This window comes from Myotis lucifugus, unplaced genomic scaffold (genome assembly GCF_000147115.1).
Source record: "Myotis lucifugus unplaced genomic scaffold, Myoluc2.0 scaffold_9, whole genome shotgun sequence".
NCBI lineage: Eukaryota > Metazoa > Chordata > Mammalia > Chiroptera > Vespertilionidae > Myotis > Myotis lucifugus.
In genome coordinates this window covers 11,373,025-11,393,822 of record NW_005871057.1, presented here as the reverse complement: position 1 = coordinate 11,393,822, position 20,798 = coordinate 11,373,025, and the positions used below count along the sequence as shown (strand labels likewise).

The window sequence follows — 20,798 nt, the reverse complement described above, 5'->3', positions numbered from 1 at the left end:
CTGACTTAACCTTTATGATAAAACTATGATGTAGCCTGGCCAGCGTGGTTCAGTGGTTGAGTGTTAACCTATGAGCCAGGAGGTAACAGTTTGATTCCTGGTCAGGACACATGCCTAGGTTGTGGGCTTGATCCCCAGTAGGAGGCATGCAGGAGGCGGCCAATCGATGATTCTCATTATTGATATTTCTATCTCTCTCTTCCTTTCCCTTCCTCTTTTAAATCAGTAAAAATATATTAAAACATTATGATGTAGGTTTTATTGCCATGATTTTGAAGATGAAAACACAGGCTGGGGGAGACTTAAGCAACTGGACCACAGCAATGTAGTTGGTACATGATGGGACAGACAGCAGGTTCCTGTTTCAGTACTCCATGCATTATACCATCTTTAGCTTTAGGTGGTTTTTCCTTACTTAGCCTTTCCTAACCACTACATTCTGAACATTACTCTTTGTGATATTTTATGATCTTATATTGCATGTATCTATTATTTTGGGTATCACACTGATTGAAAAGGTAGGGTTTTAGAATGATAATTAAACACAGAAATTTAGAGCTAGACCTCTTGGGTTCAAACTTCAGTTCTACCACTTCCTGCTAGTTGTTTGACTATAGATGGTCACTTGGCCACTCTCAGTTTTATGATCTTCAAAATAAGGATAATAATATCAATTTCTTATGCCAATTGTGAAAAAAAGGTGAGATTATAATAAACTGCTTAGAACAGTGCCTGGCATATAGTAATTGCTATACAAATGTTAGCTGTTTGTCTTGGATTTAATTACAGTTGGTCTCCATATCCACGAAATTTGCACCTGTAGATTTAGTAGGTAGTTAGGTCTACAGTGGCTGCATCTGTACTGAACAGGTAGACTTTTTCTTGCCATTATTCCTTAAACTATACAGTATTTCAACTATTTACATATCCCTTACATTGTATTAGGTATTACAAGTAATCCAGAGATGATTTAAAGTATATAGAAGTGCCAGAGTCCATTTATTGTCTTCACTAGCTGAGTATAGACAGAGACCCCCAAAAGTTAGTAACCTTTGAAGCCCTAATAAAGGTCAGGGCTGTGAATCACCCACTTAATCTAGAAATCACCCAGTTAATTTAGCTAATGGTAGCTGAAGCATCATCCCCACCTTAGTTCACTTAATTCCTTAGATACTTATGTAAATCCTTGTTGATTATTGTTGATTAGATATTCTGCCTATTTCTGAAAATTGTCTGCTGATGAGCTAATCCCTGTGTCATTGAAATCTCCTTACCTAAGGGTTATTCCAGATCAATAAAAGGTTGGAGGGGCCTGAGCATCAGTGGAAGTCCCTCTCCTTGAGTTGGACTTGCCCGCCTGGCTCCCCAACATTTCAAAATTGTCAATTGTCTTTTTTCTCTCATTTGTGTGCGGCTCCTCTTTTCAGATCCCAAACCCTAATCCACGCAGGACCTGGAAGGAAACACACACGACATAGAAGGGTGTATGAAGGTTATAAGCAAATAATATACAATTTTATATAAGGGACTTGAACATCATAAATTTTGGTATCTATGGGGGCCCTGGAACCAATCCCCCAGACATATGAAGAGATGATTGTATCTGAATGTCTGCTTCTCCTGTAAGAAGGGTAAGGCTTCATCTTATTCTTCTTTTTACTCTAAAGTTTAGTCCAGGACCTCAATATATATTAATTGTACTAAACAGAGAGAGCTCTGTCATCTGACTTGTTTTGTTCAATGAATCTCCATATTTCAAATAATCAGATTTCCCCCAAATTCTCTTTTAGGAGAAAAGGCATATTTTAAAATAAACCAAATGTTATCAAAGTTTAGTCACAAAAGTTGATGCATGTCATATAAGTAGTCCTTCACCTTTATGTTCTACACCTTTTACATTTACTACTTTAATTACACATTTAACAGGTAAAAGAGATGTTTAGAAGTCATCATTGGCATCTTCTTTATTTTATACAAAAGAAAGCTAAATATCAGAGTTGTTAACTCTTTTTCCATTTGTCATTTAGTGATAAAGCTCAGACTAGATCCAGGATACCCAGTATCCTTGTTTGCTTCACTTCATCCACTTCATGTATTCAAAAAGAAATAAACTTTAATGTGATAATTGGGAAATGCAATAACCCATTCATTCATGAGTAGAAATAGTTTTTGAGCACTCACTGTATGGAGGTGTCATGTCAGGTTCTGGCAATGTAAAATGAATGAGTCATAGTCACAGTTCTCAAAGACAGACATGTTGAAAGAAACAGACATGAGCACATATAACCTCCACACTACATGAGAAGCCTATCCAAGCACATGATAACCTACATAGTGTGCTTCTGGGGAACAAGTAAACTCAAATCTAAGGTAAGAACCCATTATCATTCTCTAGAGGTAACACTTGAGTTGTGTCTTGAAGAATGAACAGCATTTCATCCAAGGATAGAATTCTAGACAACAGAAACAACTTGGATCAATCACCAAATGCTCATTTAATAACCATTGTGGACCAAGCCATATGCTGTAGACCAAAGTATAAGGCTCAGCAAGATAATAAGGTCCCTGACCATGTGCATTTTTTATTGTTGTGGGAAATTTAAAGGGTTAACTATGAGTGATTTGTCTTCTAAAAGTTCCAAGAAAATGTCTGAAGAAGATTTAACTTGCAGGTAGAGAAGAAAAGAGAAGTAAGTGTCATTGAGGTTAAAACTTAGGCAGCGGTTCTCCACCTGTGGGTCTCGACCCTTTTGGCGGTCGAACGACCCTTTCACAGGGGTTGCCTAAGACCATCCTGCATATCAGATATTTACATTACGATTCATAACAGTAGCAACATTGCAGTTATGAAGTAGCAACGAAAATAATTTTATGGTTGGGTCACAACATGAGGAACTGTATTTAAAGGGCAAGAAGGTTGAGAACCACTGACCTAGAAGGTTAACTACCCTAACCGGCATATGGAGAAGCATGAGACAATGATAATACCATTTCTAATGACCCTGTGGTAATCAGCTGTTTATGAAGATGAGCATGGTTTTCACATACACAATAGGGACAGGAGTGACCTGAGATGGCTCTAGAAAGGTAGGTGGGGTCAGGTCAAGAAACACCTGTGAGGAATATCAATAAAAACATTGCGACCTCTCCAAAAATTCATCTGGAATAAAAAAAAGACCCTGAATAGCTGCAGCGATCCTGAGAAAGAAGAACAAAGTAGGTGGAATCTCAATACCAGATATCAAGCTGTATTACAAAGCCACTGTTCTCAAAACTGCCTGGTACTGGCACAAGAACAGACATATAGATCAATGGAATAGAATAGAGAACCCAGAAATCGACCTGAACCAATATGCTCAATTAATATTTGACAAAGGAGGCAAGAACGTACAATGGAGTCAAGACAGTCTCTTCAATAAATGGTGTTGGGAAAATTGGACAGATACATGCAAAAAAAAAATAAAACTAGACCACCAATTTACACCATACACAAAAATAAACTCAAAATGGATAAAGGACTTAAATGTAAGACAGGAAACCATAAAAATACTAGAGGAATCCAAAGGCAACAAAATCTCAGACATATGCCGAAGAAATTTCTTCACTGATACAGCTCCTAGGGTATTGGAAATTAAAGAGAAAATAAATAAATGGGACTACATCAAAATAAAAAGCTTCTGCACAGCAAAAGAAACCATAAACAAAACAACAAGAAAGCCCACTGCATGGGAGAACATATTTGCCAAGGTTATTACCAGTAAGGGTTTAATCCCCAACAATTATAGGGAACTCATACAACTTAACAAAAGGAAGACAAACAATCCAATCAAAAAATGGGCAAAGGACCTAAATAGACACTTTTCAAAAGAGGACATTCAGAAAGCCAAGAGACATACAAAAACATGCTCAAAGTCACTAGTCATCCGAGAGATGCAAATCAAAACAACAATGAGGTACCATCTCACACCTGTCAGAATGGCTATCATCAACAAATCAACAAACGACAAGTGCTGGAGAAGATGTGGAGAAAAAGGAACACTCGTGCACTGCTGGTGGGAATGCAGATTGGTGCAGCCACTATGGAAGACAGTATGGAGTTTCCTCAAAGAACTAAAAATGGAACTCCCATTTGACCCAGTGATCCCACTTCTAGGAATATATCCCAAGAAGCCAGAAACACCAATCAGAAAGGATATATGCACCCCTATGTTCATAGCAGCACAATTCACCATAGCTAAGATTTGGAAACAGCCTAAGTGCCCATCAACAGATGAATGGATTAGAAAATAGTGGTACATCTACACAATGGAATACTATGCTGCTGTAAAAAAGAAGGAATTCTTACCATTTGCAACAGCATGGATGGAACTGGAGAGCATTATGCTAAGTGAAATAAGCCAACCAATGAAAGAAAAATACCACATGACCTCACTCATGTACGGATAATAAAGACCATTATAACATGATGAACAAAAATAGATACAGAGGCAGATCAGCATTGAACAGACTGTCAAACTACAGCAGAAAGGCCGGGGAGGGTTGGGTGGTGGTGGGGGGGCGGTAAGAGATCAACCAAAGGATTTGTATGCATGCATATAAATATAACCAATGGACACAAGACACTGGGAGGGGTGGGTAGGGGAGGCAAGGGAAGGTCAAGGGGGAAAATAAAAAGGAGACATATGTACTACTCTTTGTAATATTTTAAGAAATAAAACAAAATTAAAAAAATAAAATAAAGTAACTGTACAACGTAAAAAAAAAGAATGAAATACTTAGATATGCTACTATAAGGATGTACCTTAAAATATTATGCTAGATGAGAGAAGCTGGTCACATATTGTATGATTCTATATATATTTGACCCTTAACAACATGGGTTTGAACTGTGCAAGTCCACTTATATGTGGATTTTTTTCAATAAATATTTTGGGGAAAAAAACATTGCAAGATTTAAAAAGAGAGGTTAGTGAAATGATAAAATTTGTAATCTTAAAAATCACTCCAACTCTATGGGGAAAGCCACAAGGGTGTAAAGACAGGGTACTGAACTGAAGGCAATTTTATAAAGCTGGAATTTAGGGACTGACGGGAGTTTCAGGAAATGCAGGCTGGATTCAGATCTTTAAGGAAGTCCTTTTTGTCCAGGGTAAGACTTGTGCATTTTATTTAACTTGCAATAGGAGCATATTGATGATTTACATGCAGGAGAATAAAATGTTCTGACCACAAGAATCATGCCAAAAAGATTCATGTGCATTCAGATACATTGATAATAAATTTTAAAAATTTACAAATATTTTCTTAAAAGTTGGAAAGAAAGAAATAACTATGCATTTAAATTAACCAGAATGCTTGTTTCTGCTTTCTAGTTATTTGATGTTTGTTGAGGACCTCAAAAATAAAAATAAACAAACTCAGACATGGTAGAGAAGGGCAACTAATGCCAGGTGGGATGGGCTTTCTGGTAAACCTATGTGAACTCTCCAAGGAAATGCCTGGGCATATACCTGAATAGTGCCTGCCTATGTGATGCAACCTAATGCTGGCTCTACTTGCTACAATTTTACTTTGTGCCTCTGGGTGGTAATTACAGATTGTTTGATCTTAGTCAATAAAATACTCTTCAATTTCCCCTGAAGACATCAGAGATGTACTTACTATAGTAAAAATATTTTCCCATGACACTATTTGAATTTCAAACATTCATATGTCTAATCATTCATTTCCTAGCTATTTGTACGTTTTTGTTTTTTTAACATACAGACTCTAAGTGCAAATTAAAAGTATAAGACCATTACTCATATTTCTGGAGGAAAGATGGATGGATGTTCAACAAACTACACCTCATCTTAACAGAAATTGTGTTGATGAAGCTCATGACGATTAACTTTGTATCAATCTACACTGATTGTCTCCCATGACAAGTTTATATTCTGAAGTTCATATTAAACTGATGATGCAAGAAACACCTACGTTCAGAATTAGAGAGATACCTTTGAAAATTCAATGGAATCCTATGTAATAATTTTCTAAATCACTTGTCTCATACATATCCTGATCCAAATTATGCCCCTCAATTTATTATAACTACTCATCTTAGAGTTTACCTGTAAAAGTGGAAGCAATCCTTTTTCACACCTGTATTATAAAGAGGTGCCATTTTATTTAACAGCTTATGAGGTGCTACTTGTAAATGCACCTGTAGCAATGGTAGCCTCAGAAGAGAGACAAAGATCTTGAGTTTGTCCAATGACTAAGTAATTAAAACTCATCAATACATCCACAAGGAATAGGGGGGGAAATCACACCCTGAACTCTGCCATTGCCACCTTGGAAATGTGAAACAGTTTGTATCCTCATTAATTGGTAGAATATACAACTCTAATGTTAGAAGTAGAATGTTTTCTGTATACTACATTACACTGTATTATATCACACTAAATAGCAGACTAAATAAATATGATTTTTAAATGTAACTCATACTGTTATATGGACAGTGAAAAATGTCTTTGAAACAAGTGAAAGTATTCCTGTTTTACATCAACTGTCTTCAAAACATGAAGAATCTCTCAATATTATGATGATTCAAATAAATTTGGTAAGGGGTGTAATAGTTTGTAGTAAAAGTTGAAGTAATATTCTAAAAATTCATTAGAATAGTCTTAAAATTTGAACTCACTCATCAACATAACGAGCATGAAAAGGTTTTGTTTTATTGTGTTTCTGAAAAATATAGCATAACCCCAAATCAAGGGAAATATGGTAGCCCCACTTTAAAAGGGCACATAACCTTGAGGAGATTAGATATGTATATCATAAGTTAAATACTAGAGTGGTTGGATAGTTATAAAACATACAAGACCACAGAAAAAATGGGTGCCATGATGCAAATATGTGATTAAACAGGAATCAAATTAGTAGTAAAGACATTAAATGACATGAGGTCATATCTACAGAGTGCAGTGTGTTGGCATTGTAAAGAAAACTTCATAGGGAAGTTAGAAATTAATAGGCATTAAAGCACTAGTAGAAAATGGACAGTGGAGAAGCTCTCAGGAAAGGCTTGTGGGAAATGTGGGGGGAGGGCGTGAGGTAACAGGCACGAGGGCAAATAGGAGGGAGGAATCCAGCATTAATTTCAGGCAGTGACTAAATTAGTCTGCAGGCAATACTCTGGATTCAAATCTTTATGAAGGAGAATAGTGGGAAGTGGGCTGGAATGTTATGTTGGGGAACACGAGATCCCTTTAGTCAAACTCTTATTAAAACCTTCCACTGAATGGCAGTCTTTCACGTCTCCTGATCTTTGATATTGCATGGACTTCTGGTAGATTGGGCTGGATATTGCTAATTCCCTTGTTCAATTCATCTTCTCATATTTCAAATCAAAATGTGGGGCTTGGTACAAACTGGCTTTTTCAAAGAAAGAATGCAGATGATTGCAAAATCGGTTTCTGGAATGTGCATCTTCTCGGTTTAACTTTTATCTCAACTATTGGGTATTTACACTTCCAAATACTGCTACGCCTCCCTCTACTCGGGTCCAAAGTGAAATTCTTCCCCATTCTGGATGTCCATATTGCCTATATTTGCCAGAGACACAGAAAGGCAGTTTCATGATCACAGCTGCCTGGTTAGGAGCTGCTCCCCAATATATAAAATGATGCTGTAATTCATCTATGTGAAAGGAGTGCTGTCAATACATTGGGACAGCAGATATCGACTAAATGGTCCCGGGGAAACCAGGATTAACCATCAATTTTTTAACTCTAATTTCCTCCCTTCCTTTTTATTGCTTCTGCCCCATCTGTACAATGAATTCAATAGCACCCTCCTCACTTTCTTGCTAGTCTTCTACCCCTCTACCTGGTCATAAATATGCCTGAATCTCTATTCCTGGTGCGACTCCCTTGCTCAAGAACCTACAGCGAATCTTCAGTGTTTCTCACCCAAAAGAATAAATGACTCTTTCTGGCTTTTAAAAGCCAGTTTGTTCTGCATCTACCTACCTGCTAATACCTCTTACCCCTCCTAACCACAGCACTGGATGGGATTCTCCAGAAGTATCTGTTTCCTCTTTTATTTTTTATCTTTTTGCTTTTGCAAATATTACTTGGACAGGCTAGCATGTCCACATCTATATCATCACACTTTTCTATATTTTTCTTCTAATCAAGCTGCTATGTAATCTTTAAGAATTGTATCAATCCTACTTCCTCTCTTAGAGCCTTCTCTGATACGGAACTCTCCTTCAAACTTCTCACCCCTTACATTTAATATTTGATAAACCATTTAAGCTTTTGTGTTCACACTCCCTTTTAGGGTTTGTGTTCTTAAACAAATTGTGTTAGCTAGATTGTTAACTACAGACTAAGGTGTTCTATATCGGTCACATAACGTGTTTTCAAATATGTGATAGATAGGTGTTTCCCACCAAAAATGCTTCTGTTCTTCTCTTCCCTGATCTCCCCTTTGCCACTTCTAGAAAGTAAAACAAAACAAACAAAAAACTGCTTTACATTTCATTATGATCTACATGACAAATCTAAAGTAATGGTGTCATCTCCTTACTAAGTGAAATAAATAAGTTTCAATCCATGGCAGTATTGATGTTCTGTGTCTTCAGTATCTATGCCAAATTCAGCCAAATCATTCTCAGAAAGACTAATAGCTTGCTTTTCTTTGAATAAATGACTCATATACAAAAATGTCCTGACTAGGATTATTCCTGGGGAACCTTAAATATGGCAAAGTTCCCTGTGCTTTTATATTTTCCCACCTTTCTATTTTAATACCTTCTGTAAACCTAAAGCTAGCAGCTGAGTCTCTGATGCCTGGTCCATGTGGCACACTGGCCTGGCAGTTTACCACTAGCTCTGCTGCCTCTGTGGCCTCTGCTGCTGATGGTTCTTGACTCAGTGTCTGTGATAAACAGAACTGAGGGTGGCTCAGACACGCTAAACCTCAGGAAAGTTGCAGCCACCATTTCAGGTTACATTGATGCCATCACTGAGGTGGCTCCTTCCCGGAGTTCCAAAAGAGGCTACAGGGAAGGCACCTGGCCTCGCTTATTCCCTAAACTTCTAGAACCTGCTTTTCTTCTTGTCCTATTCAGGAAGGAAGGGAGCACGGATACCCTATTTCTGATTTTCATTTTCTTTTTCCTCTTATCCCCTGGGCATGAAAAATGGGGAAATGGGTAAGCATTTTTTTCTTCAGCTACCCTCCTCCTTGATTTTAACAGTGGACTGAGCACTCTAAGAGCTGGAGTCCCCAGGTTTTGGTCCTGAATGTGTTAAAAGAGAGAGCATGTTGCCCTGGTTGGGTGTCTCAGTTGGTTGGAGCATTGTCCTGTACACCAAAAAGTTTCAGGTTTGATTCCTAGTCAGGACACATGCCTAGGTTATGCGTTCAATCCCTGGTCAGGGCGCATATGGAAGGTAACTGATGGATGTTTCTCTTTCGCATTGATATTTCTCTCTCTTGCTCTTCCTCTCTCTCTTGAAAAACAAACAAACAAACAACAAAACAAAAAACATATCCTTAGGTGAGGATTAAAAAAAGAGAGAGAAAGAGCATGTTTTCCCTACACATAAAGCCAAGCTTCCCTCACTTTTATCTTACAAAAAAGGTTACGTTTCAGCCTTCGGCTCTAACCCAGATTTAGCAGAGCAAATTAAGATCTAGCACTTTAATGTTTGCAAAATAAATATCTGGTTTATACATGAATTAGATAAAATTCTTTTTTATTGACAGAAAAAAAAATCCTCCCAAAATATACTCCTGTGTGAAGGCAATGATTTTCATAATTAGATCCTAGTAGTATGTAGTTATAAATTTATGTCTTACAATTCTAGAGTCATGGGGCATATGTGTGGTTATAAAAAATGTAAAGCTTAAGCTTGAATGCTCAATGCAGTTACCCCACATATCTTGAAAGGACTTTACAAAGACCAGCTTTCTATACAGTGTCATTTTGAGCAATAATTATTGTTACTGTTAATTACTAATCTATTGCACTCTAAAATTATTTACTCAGAACAATGACATTAATAATATACTGCTGGAATTTAAGAGATGAAAGCAGCCTGCTAACTCTTTCGTTATTCTCTTTTCCTTTTAATTCAATGTTCATTCATTCAGCATTTACTGAAAACCTACTTTGGACCAAGTCCTTCATGGGGTGAAGCATTAGAGATGAAGATGACAAACATGAAGAGCTAATATATGTATTGTGTGCCATTTTCTTTACTGCATTTCTCCTTTCTTTCATTTAATTTCATAATACAATAGTTTCCCAAACATATGGCAGGTATTTCTTTGAATGATGAGTAGAAGAAACAGAGTCTAGCAAAAATCACTATTTTACTCAATACATTAATACTCCACTCTTCATTCATAAGTTCAGTTGTTTAGTCAAGTTTTTTTTTTGTATATTCATTTGTTCAACAAACATTTATTAAGCTGTTACTGGAAGTCAACTGCTATAGTTGGCTTCTGGACAAAAACCATCTATCTTGGTCTTCAAAGTGATCCCCTAGCCCTGGCTGGTGTGGTTCAGTTGGTGGAGCATCCTCCTATGCACTGAAAGATCACCAGTTCTATTCCAGGTCAGGACACATGCCCAGGTTGTGGAGTTGGGGTGTGTAAGGTTGGCCACCAATCAATGTTCTCTAATATTTCTCTCTCTCTTTCCTCTTCTTCCCTCTCTATCAAGTCAATAAAAAATATTTATTTTTAAAAAGTGATCTTCATTTACTGAGTTAGTATACATGATAGAGCTATAATAGAGTGTTATGGATATGAAATGAGGAAGGAGAGGTTACCTGGGGTGGAATGGAAACCTTTCACAGAGGAAGGATAACTTGAACTGATGTTGAAGATATAGAAGAAAATGCAATAGTTAAGTGGGAAAGGGCAGTGTTGTTCAAGTAACCATATACACAGAGGCATGAAGACTTGAGAAAACATCATTTCTTTAAGCCTAAAATATAGAGTATGCCAACGGGCCTACTGCAATATTGTTGGGCATAAAAATGTGCCAAGTTCAAAGAGGACATTTCCTAGCCTTTTCTTCAAATAAGGGTTAAGAATGCAACTCACTCAGGCCTGCTTCTTGAGTCAAACGTGTTGTGGAGCGAGGTTTCCAGGCAAACTCCTTGAAAGCTCAGCTGGAGTAAGCCTTTTGCCCTTTCCCCTCCTGTTCTTCCCACCTGGAATGCAATCATGATGCCCAGAGAAAGAACAATGCCCTGTGACCACAGGTAACACGCGAGTGTTAAGGGTGGCTGAGCAGAAAGATACAAGGATCCTGCAGCCCGAAGACAGATAGAACAGCTCTGCTGACTGTCTATCATAGACTTCTCATGACCAGAGGGAAAATTCCTTAAGTAGTTAAGCCATTGATTTGCAGTGACAAACTGATGGACTAGAAGAAGCTGACTCTGATGAGGCCTGAGCAGTTAACGAGTTTGAACTGTGTCTGGTAACGGTTCTTAAACCTCAGCACGTTTGAGACTCTCCAGAAGTGCCTGTAATATATGCACATTTCTCAGCCACACCCGCATAGATTCTGATTCTGATTCCAATTGTCTAGGTGGCACATAGAAATTTCAACTTTCTCTTACGCTGGTTCTAAGACCACATTTAAGCAAGCAAACCAAACCCAACAAATGGCAAAAATTTAAAAACCCTCTCATATCTGTGGATGTGGAGCAATTGGTGCATTTGCATGGAAGGTGAGGCACATATTCTTTGTTTCTCTTTCTCTTCCTTCCTATTTTCCTACTTCACACGAGAACTGCTATCCACAGTTTACAAAATCCAAATCCGACATCTATATTCAGGCATAAGACTGGTAAAGAAAATGCTTTATGTCTAATTTAGCAACATTTAAATAGTGCTTACTATACTACAGGCACTGTTCTAAGAATTTTACAAGAATTTTATAAGAACTCTATGCAGTAGGAACCACTGCCATCCCAACTAATAGATATGGGAACTGAGGCACCGAGATGTTAAATAACCAGGTTACACAGCTATTAAGTAACTATACTGCACCTCTAACTGTTGGCAACATAAATTTATTATTTGCAGTTTCAACTATTTAGTGACCCTCAAAAATTTCAACATTTATTCAACCAATAAGAATAAAGACATACCAACACATGGTGGTTCTGAGACATAAAAATCTGGAGAAATTAAGATCTTTTAGTAAAAGCATCTAGCTTGAATTTGAATCTCATGGGCTATGATGGTGGTTTTGATAAGCAAGGTATTTAGCTAGCCTTGCACATCACCACACACTTATTTCTTAGTTCTTGAATTTCTGGGTTTTATGAATTTGGAAATCTCAAAGATTTGGAGCTGTAACCAGTGCAAATATTATCAGTCTCCACATTAGCATTTCTCCAAATATTTTTTTCCTTTAACAATTCAACGAGATGTTAAATTTTAAAAAGGCTTCATGTTGAAATAAATTTGGAAAATATTAGTTTATACAAAGTCTTCACTGTATGATCTGTCAGAACTTTAATATAAAAAAGCCCACTATAAATCTCCAAGAGAGAAATATCTGCAGCATTTCCCAAAAGTTTCACCAAGGAATTCTTTTTTTTTTTTTTGAGTTTTAAGTAATGTTCCACAAAACACAATTCTAAGAATCATGGCTTACTGTGTATTCAAATTTAAAACTTTTCTTTTGTATAACTTGAAGAAATATTTTTGGCAGAACTATTCATGCAAGACTTTTTGCAATTTGTGGTTACTCAGTAATCTCTGTAGTCATGTAGATCATAGAGCAAATGAGTAATAAAAAGAGAGAATGAAAAAATTACTAAATGCAAATTTCTCTTCTTAGCAGCACAAGAAAAGCAGTTTTAGGAATCATTTCAAAATATTTATATTTGTTTTTAAATTCATTATAATTTATTTTAGTATTTTATTCTCAATATCTTCCTGTGCTCATCTTGCAGAGTTCTGCTGTTTTCCCTTTGAGCTCTGCCAGATCAGTGTTTTGTGTAGTCTTCTGTTTCTTTTTCTTCCTCTAATCATAAACTGTAACTATAAAACATAAAACCGAAAGACTCATCAGCTTTATTCAGCCAGTAGACATCTTCTGAAGTGGGAGAAACAATCTCAATGTATGCAGGATAAAAAGAAAATCCAATTTTTCTTAATGAGCTAAATAGGCTGAGATATCTTTGTTATAGGAAAACTGAAAGGTAAATAGTAAATACTAGTAAATATGCCTGAACTTCTCTACTAAGGAAAATGCTCTCATTAATGTTGGTGCTTTATTGTTTTGGTTTCATCAAACATAAAACAACGTTTTAATAATCTGAATAGGTAAATTCAAGGCTCTGAAAGGATTGCTGGATTTAAGAAGAGGTACAATAAGCATTCATTTTGGATATTTTTCAATTAAATATTTTAGCTGATTAAAAAAACCTTGAAACTTGTTTAATGATAATAAAGGACTGATTAAGGCAACCAATTTAATCTAAATCATGTATGGACTTGATTGATACATAAGAACACTGACTTCTGACACAATCTGATAAAATATTTAAAATAACCCATATGTGTTAATTAGATATATTACTCTTAGTGTCTTGTTGCCTTTCTTAATATTTAACATAAATAATTTTAAATTAAAATTAGGGTCATACAATAAACAAGTAAAAAAATAAAAATGTTTCTAACTGAACTCAGGTTTTCTCTTCTCTCTGGAGCATAAGTGCTTTCAGGGAAAGAATCTTTTGGAGCATTAGTCTCATATTTTTACTCCTTGTGTGTGTGTATATAGTATGTGTCTCTTTCTCTTTGTTTTTATATTTTCATTATAAAAGTCAGGTCATATTTTAATATGTGAAATTTCTGTTTGTTATCTTCTTTTATAACAAAGGATATATCTACATATTAATTACTATTGTTATTCACTCATTCCCCAATATATTATGTAAAGAGAATACAATGATAAATTAAATGCACTCCAAGTTGCCCCAGGAAATGTCCTATCACTTGCATAGATGAACAGTAACAGAATTATAAATCCTATCAATGACATTATAAGATCTCCTCTAATAAATGAGAGTGTTCACTTCACCATTCCACTCCAACAAATTTCCTAGTCCTTTGTCTTTTTGTGATGGAATGAAATTAAGTGAAATCTGGATATTGGCATATCTCCAAGTTTTCTCTTCTATGTCTGCCTCATATTTTTATTATAGACACCACTAACCTGTGGTTTCCTAACAAAAAATGGTAATCTCATACAAATAATTAATCAGTCTACCAAAGTTTTTCAGTGTTCTGTCGGAAATTTATTCAAAACCAGGTGGGCAAATTAGAGAATTATGTTAAAAGACCAAAGTTTAGAATACCAATCAATCAAAGAACAAAATATAAAATATTATGATATATTTGTCATGATGTAATCAGTAAGTGATGATCCAGGTTAATTTTTTTTATTGAGACTAATTAGTTACCTTTCTGCTTGACCTTAACTTGGATTTCTAACTAAAGCCAATTTGCTCATACACACCTACAGAAATACAGAGAAAAACATTATATTAAACCTAGATTTTTTAAAAAGTTTAGATTAATAATCCTTACCTAAGCCCTAGCAGGTTTGGCTTAGTGTCATCAGCCTGTGGACTGAAGTGTCGCCGGTTCAATTCTGGTCAAGGGCACATGCCCAGGTTTCAGGCTCAGTCCCTAGTGGAGGGCATGCAGGAGGCAGCCAAATAATTATTCTCTCTCATCATTGATGTTTCTATCTCTCTCTCCTTCTCCTTTCCTCGCAGAAATCAATTAAAATATATAAAATAATAATCTGTACTTAAATCTTAAATCTGTAAGGCTAATTATTATCACCACAGTTGTTAATGTCTAGAGTTGTGCCTTTCAAACTAATAGACACTAGTTACATGTAGGTGCTTAGCTGCTGGGTACCTGAAATGTTAAGTTCAAAGTAAGATGTGCTGTAAATGTAAAATATACTATAAATTTAGAAGACATTACAAAAAAGAATGTAACATATCTCATTAATTTTCATTTGATTAAATATTAACATAATATCTTAATATATTGGGTTATAAATAAACTATGATATTAAGATTAATTATTTTCAACTGTTTTCTTTTACTGTGTTATTGAGAGTACCAGGACATTTAAAGTACATATGTGGCTTGCACTGAGGCTCATATTATATTTAACTTCCAAATTTACAAATGTGTATTTTATCAGCACTGTTCTAGAGCAATTCTTTGTTTATAAGATATTAATTAATACTATTAATAAATTTTAAGAGGCTTAAAAGTGTTATATGATGGAAAACTTTAAAGATAAAATAAAAATTAAAAATTTTAAGTTACACTAGGTTACAAGGTTTTACTTTTTTTAAAATATATTTTTGTTTTGCATTTATTTTTTAGTTTATCTGTATTTTCTAATTTTTCAGCAATAGGTAAGTGATAAATGCATGGATTTTTAAAAATTAACATGAATTGAAATGGGCTTTATAAGAAGAAAACTAGGAGACCATGTGGGAGGCCTGCAGGTGGGCCATGAGAGGGGAGCCAGGCTTCATTGAAAGGAATCTGGGTAAGAGAATGTTGTCACGGCAGCTAAGTGCATCCTTGATATTTGGAGCCAGGTAACTGTGTGCAAATACAAGCTCTAAACTATGATAATGGACAATTTTTTTAAACATTTCCAAGGCTATCTGATCATAAATCCTACCTTGAAGGCATGTTGTAGAAATTACATGACATGATCATGCAAAACAAGTAGCATCATGCTCCTTAGAGTTGATGGCAAACAAATGATGAGTAGGCAGATATATCCTCCAGGGTGATGGATACTTTACTCTTCATCAATGTCAGTGCCTTCGTGCACTTAGTCTTCCACCACTACACAGCCTGGGGAAGGAGTAATGAAGAATCCAGAGTCAGTACCAGAGAATACACCCTTCTCCCCAGATGCCCATCCAAATCCAAAACTCCAGCTAAGAGTCTAAAAAGAAGCCCTGTTTTCTACTATCAATTTACATGAACCATTTCCCCATGTATGTTAGGAAACAATTCCTCTAACTAGTGAGTAAATGTTGGTTTTATGTGTGCTACATTTACAGTGGGCCAGGAATGAACTGAAAATCAATGGGCACATTGATTTAGTAGGCAGAGAACAAACACTAAAGCAGCGGTTCTCAACCTGTGGGTCGCGTCAAACGACCCTTTCACAGGGGTCGCCTAAGACCATCCTGCATATCATATATTTACATTATAATTCATAACAGTAGCAACATTACAGTTATGAAGTAGCAACGAAAATAATTTTATGGTTGGGTCACAACATGAGAAACTGTATTTAAAGGGCCAGAAGGTTGAGAACCACTGCGTGACTAAAGGTTTTCAAAAATATCTTGGATGTTTCTGAAAAAGAATTATTGAGAAGAAGGTAGACTAGATGTCCCTGAAGTTCTCAAATCTAAACATTTATGATTCTATGACTTTTACTTTAGTACATGATTAAGGTTTTTAGACTTTATAATCATTGTGTTTATTAGCTAATTGTACACATGCTTAAGACATTTTTTTCATGTCATTACTTTTTGATGATTTTCTCTTTTATGGTATGGTGTGCCTTTGCAAACTTCTTTCCTTTAAATATGTTTTCACAGATGATTAACTCCTCTCTGACTGACAGTCTTTTCACTATATTAACATCTTTAGTCTGATTATAGTCAAATTTAGCAAGTTTAGAAGCTTTAGAAACGATACTCTTTAAAGTATCTTTTTGTTGTTGAAATGACAAAGCCAGGTTTATTGCTCCAGGTGAAACCAGTGCATACAAATTGAGGGGGGAGATGAGTAGAGAAAGTTGGAGAACATGTCCTCAGAGTCATTGCTGAGGCACCCTGGGGAGCTGCCCCATGCACTATGCATGTGCTGTTCATCTGCTCACAGGCCAGGCTACACAATACACCCCAAATTTCGAGCTGCAACCCAAGGCTCTGGGAAGCAGGGCTCATTCTGTCCACGGTGCTGCCCGTGGAGTAGCCTGCAGAGGTCTGAGGATGGAGGCAGGGGCTGTGTCCTTAGGAAGGTGTCTTGGTGGAGGAGGAAGAGGCTGCCTACTTTTTGGCAAAGGCTTTCAAGCAATGCCAGCTTCTTGGGCGGGCTGGTGCTGGCTTTCACCAACACATCATGTTTAATCTTCCGGAACCTGACTTCCAGGTCCTTCTTGAGCTTTGGCTGCTGCACAATGTGTGCCTTCTTAGGGGTAATACCACGACCTCCCTTCCTTGGCCTCCGCATGGTTCTGCTCCCAGGCCTCTGCAACCGCAGTGTCTTGCCCTTGGCCGGCCTCTGCACCTGGAACGTGCGCTGCCCCTGAGTCATGATTGGAAATCTTGTGCCCCAGGATGTGGGCCTAACTGCTTCATTCTGAGCAGGCAGTCTCATTTCCCTACTTCCAAGTGCTCAAGGGACTCAGCCTGCAATTCTGATTACTGATGAATTATTGATGAACAAACTATGGTCAGACACTCACAATGTTGCTGATTTTTAAGTTCAGATTCAAAGATGATCCATCTTTAAAATGTTCAAATTTATAAACTAAGTTATGATCTTTTCTTTCTTAGATATGAACAATGTAAACAACTGAAATTAATGTATTTAGTTTGATAAACTTGTTCACATTTGACACTTGGAGCTTTAAAAATTATTTTTAAAGGATAAGAGCTGCCTCTTTAGAGCTAGGGAAGAGAGGAGAGTTTTAGTAGCCAAAGGCCAAAATATTCTGTAAAAATCAAATTGGAAATAGAAGAGTTTTCTTGCCTCTCAACAGCTGGCAGAGCCTCACCCTGAGAAAACCTTGGCAGATTTTAATGCCAAGTTTACAATTAAGAAGGAAGAAATAATAAATGCTGCCCCAGCTCACACACACACTACACACACATTTCCCCATACGTCCTCTCTTTTCTAAGTGATTCAAATTTAAAAAAACAACAACCATGAATGAAATGATAGAGCACATCTTTTCAAAGGAATGAAGACATCTGATAACAACAAATTTAAGTTCTTCAACTCATAAAAGGACATAATTTTAAATGCAATTAAATTAGTAAATGCTAAAGTGATGCAGTCCAAAGAGATAGCCCTCTAACTTGATATAAGAAGAAATTATTATACCTTTATTTCTTATCCCCTACCCCTCTATGGACACTCTGAAGTCCCTAGTACACATCATCATTGGTACACACAAGCCCCCTCTCACTTTATATTATTTTATTTCCCCTTTTGCCCTTAACTTCAGTACTTTTCCCTTCATCTTACTGGCTTCCTATTGTGTCTGATGTATGGCACTAAAGATTTATGAGCTATTGATAAAATATAGGCTGTGAAAGTTTTTGTTACAGATCTTCTCTTTCTTCCCTAATTCACACTGTACAGGTCTATTCAGAGGTTGCATATTAAATATGGCTGCACATTCTTGGCTATTCCCTCCAATCAAGAGACAAATTAATATCCCTTACTTTGAATCTGGTACGCTCTGTGAATGCTTTCACTAACAGAATATGGCAAAATTGACACTGAGCTAGTTTCAAAACCCAGGCCTTCAGAAACAGACAGTTTCTACTTCCTACCCTTAGAATGCCTTCAGTGAGAGCCCTGAGATACCAGGTAAAAAGTCCACCTACCTGAGACCACCTTTCTGGAGAAGTCACACCACACATAGACACTCCAGTTGACAGTCCCAGTTGAGTCCAGTCTTTCAGCCTCTACCAAGGCACCAGGCATGAGAGTGAAGCCATCTGTGTGCTGCAGACCAGCCCTTCTACTAATAAATACCAGTTGGTCACACCAGTTACTGTCATGTGAAGTACAAGAATCATCCAGTCAAGTCTTGTCTGAATTCCTGACCCATAAAATTGTGAGGTGCTAAATGGTTGTTGTTTTAAGTCACTAAGTATGGGATAGTTTGTTGCTCATTAATAGATAATGAAAATAATGTGCTACTGCAAGTCCTGCTACTTTATGATTTCTGACTGCTATAGATTTAGTTTTCTTTGTCTACGGTGATCCATGAGTTCTTTTAAATTTATATCAATATAAGCATTGTATTGTTGACCTAGTTCTTTTTGCATTCTGCTCTTTTGAAGATCCATCCATGTGGCTCTTTGAAAATCTACTTGTTTTCTTCCAAGTGTCCAACTTCAACCACCACATATGTTTCCATATCTTTAGAACCAAATACAATACTGTAATACATATACTTACACATGCTTATCTGTCACCCAATGCAATAATTCCTTTGGGATATATTCCAAGGACTAGGATTGCCAGATGACAAGGAATATGCACATTAAGTTTTGCGTAATACTGCTACACAGCTCTTCATCATGGTATTGCACCATACCTTTATACTTATCATAAGTACTATTACATTAAGAGTTGTTGCATTTCTCCCACCTAATTCTGTGTTCTCTCTTTTTTATTTATGTTATAGCTTTCTGCCTCCTGTCGGATAGATTAACTTTTCTTCTGCTGATTTTAAAGCTACATATTATTTTGTATTCTACTGGCAATTAATATATTAGCCAGGATTCAGTTACAAAGAATAAAATCCTCTTTAGTTAGTTTTGCCGGGAAGTATTAATTACAGAGTTTTAAATGGTTTACGAACTCATTAGGAGAGCTGAAGAAACATACTCTAGGTCAGTGGTTGGCAAACCATGGCTTGCAAGCCACATGTGGCTCTTTGGCCCCTAGAGTGTGACTCTTCCACAAAATACCACGTGCGGGCGCGCACATACAGTGCGATTGAAACTTCGTGGCCCATGCGCAGAAGTCGGTTTTCGGCCTGGGTGAGTCTATTTTGAAGAAGTGGCGTTAGATGGAGTGGGGGGTGTCGGTCCATCGGGAGACGGGAGACAGAAGAGATGGGAGACGGAGACGCGGTGTAGGCGGGCCGCGGGATATGCAGCCTGGGGGAGGTACATTGTTTTGAGGTACATTCCCTGAGGTCAACCCCTTCCAACTCTCCTATCCACACTCGTCTATCTGAAACAAGTATACAAGACTAGTGTGGATGGGAGAGTTGGAAGGGGTCGACCTCAGCGAATGTACCTCAATCAGATTGAGGACGTTTTTTAGCAAAGGCCAGTTTAGGAGTACCCTAATTAAATAAGTTAATAACAATGTACCTACCTATATAGTTTAAGTTTAAAAAATTTGGCTCTCAAAAGAAATTCAATCGTTGTACTGTTGATATTTGGCTCTGTTGACTAATGAGTTTGCCAACCACTGCTTTAGGTTAAATTTTAGAAATAATTCAGGAAAATTCTTAGTCATTGTTGCTTTAAATATGCATTCCCTACTCTTTTTACTTTTTTATTTTATTTCTCTGACTCCTGCTATTCAAGTACGATTTTTTAAATCTCTTGGGTTTTTTTTTATATTTTTCATTTCTGTGATTTCTTAATGTTATTTGGATAGTTTCTTCCATCAATTCTTGTAGCCTACACATTCACTTTCACCTTTAACATTTTGATATACATCCTACATATGGAATTCTTTTGACTGTTATATTCTTTAAATACATAATTCCCAACTGGTCCTTTTTTTTTTTTATCAATATTTGTTTCCTTCTTTATATTACCGGTGTCTGCCCTTACTACTCCTTTGAGGATATTAAGCTTATTTTAAACCCTGTTCTCACTTTTCTCATTCCTTTTCTTTAGATATAATCATCTAGCCCTTGGAGTATGGGAAGAAAAGGGGCAGCAG

The 20,798-nt window shown here is 36.7% G+C and overlaps 1 long non-coding RNA gene and 1 pseudogene across 1 annotated transcript; both read right to left on the bottom strand.

Moving 5' to 3' along the window:
* Positions 1 to 1,102: 1,102 nt before the first annotated feature.
* On the bottom strand, positions 1,103 to 18,812 carry LOC111824948. Its single transcript, XR_002828030.1, has 3 exons — positions 18,710 to 18,812; positions 15,748 to 15,926; positions 1,103 to 1,453 (listed from the first exon to the last, which is right to left on the bottom strand). It is a non-coding gene; the product is annotated as an uncharacterized LOC111824948 (long non-coding RNA).
* On the bottom strand, positions 17,105 to 17,408 carry LOC111824947 (annotated as a pseudogene).
* Positions 18,813 to 20,798: the final 1,986 nt, after the last annotated feature.